The sequence below is a fragment of the Ailuropoda melanoleuca genome, chromosome 13 (assembly GCF_002007445.2).
Source record: "Ailuropoda melanoleuca isolate Jingjing chromosome 13, ASM200744v2, whole genome shotgun sequence".
In the NCBI taxonomy this organism is placed as follows: domain Eukaryota; kingdom Metazoa; phylum Chordata; class Mammalia; order Carnivora; family Ursidae; genus Ailuropoda; species Ailuropoda melanoleuca.
The window spans coordinates 18490550-18498606 of record NC_048230.1 but is presented as its reverse complement, the minus strand read 5'-3'; positions in this window follow the sequence as shown (position 1 = coordinate 18498606).

Sequence of the window (8057 nt, the reverse complement as noted above, 5' to 3'; positions counted from 1 at the left end):
TTTTTATGTGTGAGTGTTTTATTATTATATATATATATATATATATATATATATATACACACACACACACACACACACACACACACACATATATGGGGGGAAATATTCCATTATCTCACATCATTCTTATCCATTCATCAGTTGATGTATATTTGGGCTTTTTCCATAGTTTGGCTATTGTTGATAATGCTGCTATAAACATTGGGGTGCATGTATCCCTTTGATTCAGTATATTTTTATCCTTTGGGTAAATACCTAGTAGTGCAATTGCTAGATCATATGGTAATTCTATTTTTAACTTTTTGAGGAACCTTCATACTGTTTTCCATAGTGGCTGCATCAGTTTGCACTCCTACCAACAGTGTAAGAGGGTTCTCTTTTTTCTGCATCCTCAACCAGCATCTGTTGTTTCCTGTCTTGCTAATTTTAGCCATTCTGTCGGGTATGAGGTAATACCTCATTGTAGTTTTGATTTATATTTCCCTGATCATCAGTGATGTTGAGTATCTTTTCATGTGTCTCTTAGCCATCTGTATGTCTTTAGAAAAATGTCTATTCATGTATTCTGTCCATTTTTTAACTGGCTTATGTGTTTTTTGGGTGTTGAGTTGATAAGTTCTTTATATTTTGGATACTAACCCTTTATCTGATATGCCATTTGCAAATATCTTCTTCCATCCTGAAGGTTGCCTCTTAGTTTTGTTGGTTATTTCCTTTGTTGTGCAGAATCTTTTTATCTTTTTTAAAAAAGATTTTATTTATTTATTTGTCAGAGCGAGAGTGAGCACAAGTGGGGGAGGGGGCAGCAGGCAGAAGAAGAAGCAGGCTCCCTGCTGAGCAAGGAGCCTAATGGGGGACTCAGTCCCAGGACTCTGGGATCATGACCTCAACCAAAGACAGATGCTTAACCGACATAGCCACCCAGGCATCCCCAGAATCTTTTTGTCTTGATGAAGTCCCAATAGTTTATTTTAGCTTTTGTTTCCCTTGCCTCTGGCAGTGTGTCTAGTAAGAAGTTGCTGTGACCGATGTCAGTGAGGTTACTGCCTCTGTTCTCCTCTAGGATTTTGATAGTTTCCTATCTCACATCTAGGTCTTTCATCCAGTTTGAACTAATTTTTATGTATGGTGTAAGAAAGCGGTCCACTTTCTTTCTTTCTTTTTTTTTTTTTTTTGCATGTTGCTATTCAGTTTTCCCAAAACTACTTAGTGAAAAGACTGTCTTTTTTCTCTTGGATATTCCTTCCTGCTTTGTCAAATATTATTTGACCATATAGTTGTGGGCCCATTTCTGGGTTCTCTGTTCTGTTCCATTGATCTATGTGTCTGTTTTTGTGCCAGTACCATACCGTCTTGATGACGATAACTTTGTAATATAATGTGAAGTCCACAATTGTGATGCCTCCAAACTTGCTTTTCTTTTTTAAAGATTGCTTTGGCTATTTGGGATCTTTTGTGGTTCCATACGAATTTTAGGATAGTTTGTTCTAGCTCAGTGAAAAATGCTGGCGTTATTTTGATAGGGATTGTATTAAGTGTGTAGATTGCCTTGGGTAGTATACACATTTGAATAATATTTGTTCTTCCAATCCATGAGCGTGGAGTGTTTTTCCATTTCTTTATGCCATCTTCAATTTCTTGTATGGATCTTTTACCTCTTTGGTTAGCTTTATTCCTAGGTAACTTATGGTTTTTGTGCAATTGTAAAATGGAATCAATTCTTTGATTTCTCTTTTTGCTGCTTCATTATTGTTGTATAGAAATGAAACAGATTTCTGTATGTTGGTTTTGTATCCTGCAACTTTGCTGAATTGGTTTATCAGTTCTAGCATTTTTTTTGATGGAGCCTTTCGGTTTTCTACATAGAGTATCATATTGTGTGAGAATAGTGAAAGTTTGATTTCTTCTGTGCCAATTTGGATGCCTTTTATTTCTTTTTGTTGTCTGATTGCTGAAGCTAGGACTTTCAGTACTATGTTAAATAACAGTGGTGAGAATGGACTTCTCTATTTTGTTCCTAAGTTTAATGGAAAAGCTCTCAGTTTTTCCCCATTAAGGATGATATTAGTTGTGAATTTTGCCTTTATGATGTTGAGATATGTTCCCTCTATCCCTACTTCACTGAGGGTTTTTATCAAGAATGGATGCTGTAGTTTGTCTGATACTTTTTCTGCATCTATTGAGAGTATCATAGTGAATGGTTCTTTTAATGTACTGTTGGATTTGTTTTGCTACTATTTTGTTGAGAAGTTTTGCATATGTGTTCATCAGGGATAGTGTAGTTCTCTCTCTTTCTAAAAATATTTTATTTTATTTATTTAAAGATTTTTTATTTATTTGAGAGATTGAGAGCGAGACAGAAAGAGCATGAGCTGGGGGAGAGATAGGTGGCGAGGGAGAGACAGACTCCCTAACAAGCAGGGAGCCTGATGCAGGGCTCAATCCCAGGACCCTGGGATCATGACCTGAGCTGAATGCAGATGATTAACCTACTGAGCCACCCAGGCGCCCATGTAGTTCTCTTTTTTATGGAGTCTTTGGTTTTGGAACCAGGGCAATACTGGCCTCATAGAACGAGTTTGGAAGTTTTGCTTCCATTTCTGTTTTTTTGGAATAGTTTGTGAAGAATAGATACTAACTCTTCTTTATACGTTTGGCAGAATTCCTCTGTGAAGCCTTCAGGCCCTGGACTTTTGTTTGTTTAAGAGATTTTTGATTACTGATTCAATTTCTTTGCTGATTATTAGTCTGTTCAAGTTTTCTGTTTAGATGATCTGTCCATTGATGTAAATGGGATGTTAAAGTCCCCTACTGTTACTCTGTTATTATCAATGAGTTTCTTTGTGTTTGTTATTAATTATTTGGGGGCTCTCAAGTCGGGGGCATGAATATTTACAATTGTTTGATCTTGCTGGATAGACCCCTTTATCATGATATAGTGCCTTTCTTCATCTCCTGTTATAATCATTGGTTAAAAATCCAGTTTTTCTGATATAAGTATTGGTTCTCTGGCTTCCTTTTGACATCCATTACCATGATAAATGTTTCTTCATCCACTCACTTTGAATCTGCAGGTGTCTTTAGGTCTAAAATGAGTCTCTTGTAGGCAGCATATAGATGGGTCTTGTTTTTTTTTAATCCATTCTGACACCCTGTGTCTTGATTGAAGCATTTAGCCCATTTACATTTAGAGTATTTACAGATACCAATTTAGTGCCATTTTATTACTTCTTGTTTTCTGTTCCTTTCTAGTCCTTGTCTCTTTTGGTCTTTCTCACTCAAAGAATCCCTTTTAATATACCTTGCAGGGCTGGTTTAGTGATTCCAAACTCCTTTAATTTTTGTTTGTCTGGGAAACTCCTTTATCTCTCCTTCTATTCTGAATCATAGTTTTGCTGGATAGAGTATTCTTGACTAAAGATTTTTCCCATTCAGCATGTTGAATATATCATGTCACTGTCTTCTGGCTTGCCAAGTTTCTGTGGAGAGATCTGCTGGTAACCTTATTGGTCTTTGCTTGTAAGTTAGGGACTTCTTTTGTCTTGCTACTTTTAGGATTTTTCTTTATCTCTATATTTTGCACATTAAACTGCAATGTGTCTTGGTGTTGGCCTGCTTATGCTGATTTTGATGGGAGTTCTCTGTGCCTCTTGGATTTGGATGTCTGTTTCCTTCCACAGATTGGGGAAGTGTTCAGCTATAATTTCCTTGAATAAATCTCCTGCCCACTTTTTTCTCTCTTCTTCTTCTGCGAGTCCTATGATAAGAATATTATTATGCTTTATGGAGTCACTGAGTTCCCTAAGTCTACTTTTGTGATCCAAGATATTTCTTTCACTCTTTTGTACAGCTTCATTATTTTCCACAACTTTATCATCTATATCACGTATTCCTTCTTCTGATTCTTCCATCCTTATGGTCATTACATCCAGTTGTTTTCGAGTCTTGGTTATTGAATTTTTCATTTTGGCCTGATTAGTTTTTAGCTCTTTTGCCTCTGTGGTAAGGGTCTCTCTGATGTCTTCTATGCTTTCCTCAAAACCACCCTGTATCCTTATGATTGTTGCTTTAAATTCTGGATCAGGCGTATTACTTATATCTGTTTCAATTAGGTCCCTGGCTGTGACCTTTTCTTGCTTTTCCTTTTTAGATGAATTCCTCTGCCTTGACATTTTATCTAGGTCTCTGTGTCCTCCTATGTGTTAGGAAAGCCCGTACTGTTTCCTGTTCCTGTGAGCAATGGCCTTATGAAGAAGAGGTCATGTAGTGCCCAGAGTCTGGCACTTCAGGGAATGTCTCTGGTGTGTGTTTCATGCACTCTGCTGCTGTGGTTTGGCTGTTCTGTCCCTCAGGACAGTCATCTTTAAAGGTTCTCCTTGCCTGTAGTGTATATTGTTTGAACCTTGGCCAGAGTGTGGTGAGTTTTACCTACATGTGCTCTGGTCTGTTGTTAAATGAGACCTGATGCCATTTCCACCAAAACTGAAGCTTTGCAGCACTCTGTGGTCAGTAGGTGTGGTGTGTGCAAGGGTTTGTGCTGGTCTTCTGGGGAAGGGGACCCTTGTCCTTGTCTGTAGGAACACCTTCCCTAGAAAAGGAGTACCATCAGAGCACATGGGGGCAGGACCTGTGTAAGCAGGTTGGGCAGCCAGTGTTGGCACTCTGCTGTTTGCTAAAGTTGGTTTATGCTGAAGGGTGCGGTCGGGAAATGGCACCAACCCATTCCTTTGTCCCTGGAGTGGGTTGCTGCTCTCAGGAAAGCATTTTCAGAGGATCGAATATTTTCCCCTCATGCATCACAGGTGTTTTTCAGATTGCTGATTTCATACTGTCTGTCTCTGGGCCACTTGCCTGCCTGGTGCAGCACAGCATGCCTTGGACTCTACATTAACTAGGCCTGCTGATTTTCAAAATTCCACAAGCTTTAGGGACCTGGTGTGGTGGGGACCTATGCTGATCTTTTGAGTAAGGATTGCACCATCCTGGGACCGGTGCAGGTTTGACCCAAAAGGACAGCCAAGCAAGAGCTCAGGGAAGTGGGATTCAGAGCAAAACAGGCTAAAAACAGCCAATGTCTGGGCTAGCCACCCTTAGCAGGTATCTCTGCATCTATGCACTCCAAAAAAGAATGAACAGTCTCTCCCCATGCCACTTAGGTGATCCTCAGATCATGCAGTCTGCCCTGGGATTGTTTGTCTAGCTGTGCTCCAGGAGTAGGGTAGCATCCTCAGGTTTTGATCACAGCCAAACTTGGGGACATCTGATACTCCAGTCTTTGAACCCTGCTGATTGCAAAAACTCATGAAATTCAGCCCCTCTCATTTTCCCAGCCAATGCCTTTAGGGAAGTATTCTCCTTGTGCTTATCTCTGTGTGCTCCACTCTCTCTCACCTTTCTCCACAACCATGGCACCCTCTTCTCTGCAGAACCTCTGATCCGTTTCTCCCCCAAACTACATCTTCATACTTCCTACCTTCATTAAAGTGGCCTCTTCTCTCCCTCTAGTTGTGCAGTTTGTTCTCTCAGTCCTCGGGTTGATTTCTTGAGTATTCAGAATGATTTGACAGTTACCTAACTGTGTTTGAGGGACGAGGCAAGCCTAGGGTCCTCCTACTATACCACCATCTTAGCTCTCTCTGATTATTTTTCATAATTTATGATATGTCTGTATTTATAGATCAAGAAGCCCAATTTGAAAAAAAATTCCATGGCTAGACACATTTTGATGTAATTATACATCACCAAAGTGAAAGATACATAGTATCTACAAAGAATGGCTCTGAAAGGTTGCTGAAGGTGGGAAAGGGATCTTAGTTTGGATTCTTCTGAGAGCAAATCTTGGAGAAAAGGATTTAGATGCAGAAGGCATATTGGAAGCATGAAGCAGTGAGGAGGAGTCATAAGATATTATCGAGGATGCCACTGTGGGCAATGGAGTCTTGACCCTCTTGGGATTTCCTGAGGAGATCCCACATTTCTTCCTGAAGGATGGAGAGATGAATTTATACATCCCCTGAGATTGAGAGTTGCTTCCAGGGACATTAATCTGCTGCACTTCCTGGCAGTGCCCAGCATTCATGGCATGAGAGAAAAATCTGGGCAGAGAGTATATAGATGCATAACCATGAGCCATGTAAATACCTAGGGGAATAGTTTTCCAGGCAGGTGAAATGGCATGTGCAAAATTTTAGAAAGAAGAATTCCCAGAATGTTAAAGAACAGCAAGACAATTAATGTGACTGGAGCCCAGGTGAACAAAATTGGAGAGAGGCATAAAATGAGGTCTGAGCCCTAGCCAGAGGTCAGGTCACTCAAGACATGATCTATAGGAGGTACTTTTGTTTTTATTTGAAAGCAATGGGAAAATTCCAGAAATTGATAACAGTTATATCATTACAGATTTTTTTGTAATGTTTGCACAAATTGTTTGAGCTAGGACAGTCCATGCTTTAATGAGATCAAGGTGTTTCTAGTCTGGTGAAACTTATGGAGATGCTGTCATCATCAAAATGTGTTTTCTGAAACCACTCTAAGTATCATCATCCACCTGGAAAAAGGAGTAAAAGCCTGGAAGATCGCATTTGGAAATATTGATGGGTCAGGCATAAAAATATCATTCAGTACTTTACCACACAACCCATTGGCTAGAACCTAATCATTCTGACACAGCTAACTGAAAGGAAAGTTAGGAAATGTGTTCAGCTGTGTGTCAAAAAATTGAACAATAATTAGTTTAACATTTCCAACCATTTCTGAATATTAATAAATCTGCTGATATTTTGAGTTTAAACATTTTTGACTGTTACACATTTTTCAAAGCCATCTGGAATATATAGGTTGTGAAATTTCACAAAACAATATTTGCTCTTATTGTAAAAACCTGATAATTTTGTAGTCTATTTCATTTTATTTCATTCTTTTTATTTTTCATTTTCACCTTTTAACTGCTGGTTATGATTTCAGTTAGGATATTGATCTTATAATCTGCTTAAAGGTTACTACATGTAGATAAAAAATCAAGGTGATTCTACTCGTTGTGAACCAAGAAATAAATCCTAAGGTTAGAGTAAAAATGCTGGTTTCAAAACTCAACCATTGTCAGTGTATCAGTTAGATAAATGAGGTGTGGTTCTTAGATCAGCAATATCAGCATCACCTGGGAGTTTTTTAAAATTATTATTTTTAATTCCTATCTAATTGACATACATTGTTATGTTAGTCTCAAGTGTACAATATAACAATTCAACAATTCTATACGTTTCTAGTTCTCATCATGATAAGTGTACTCTTAATATGTTTCACCTATTTTTCCCATTCTCCACTCACCTCCCTTCTGGTAACCACCAGTTTATTCTTTATATTTAAGAGTTTCTTTTTTGTTTGCTTCTCTTTTTTTTCTTTGTTCCTTTTTTTTTATTTCTTAAGTTCTACATAGGAGTGAAATCATGTGGAATTTTTCTTTCTCTGACTGACTTATTTCACTTAGCATTATACCTTTTAGATCTATCCATGTTGTTACACGTGGCAAGTTTTCATTCTTTTTTGTGGCTAAGTAATATTCTAGTGTGTGTGTGTGTGTCTGTGTGTACCACATTTTCTTTATCCTTTCATCTATTGATGGACACATGGGTTGCTTCCATATTTTGGCTATTGTAAATAATGCTGCAGTAAACAAGGGGGTGCATATATCTTTTCAAATAAATGTTTTCCTATTCTTGAGGTAAATACCCAGTAGTGGAATTAATGGGTCATATGGTTATTCTATTTTAAATTTTTTAAAGAAAACTCCATAATATTTTCCACAGTGGCTGCACCAGTTTGCATTCCCATGAGGGTTCCTTTTTCCTGCCACATTCTTGTCAACCTCATTGTTTTTTATGTTTTTGATTCTAGCTATCCTGACAGGTGTGAGGCGATATCTCATTTTTTTTAATACAAACTTTGTACTCATCTATACTGAATCAAGGTCTGTATTTTACATATTTCTTAGGTGATTCATATACACACAAAGGTTTGAGAAGTACTGCGCTAGGAAATGCTGCAGTAACAAACAACCT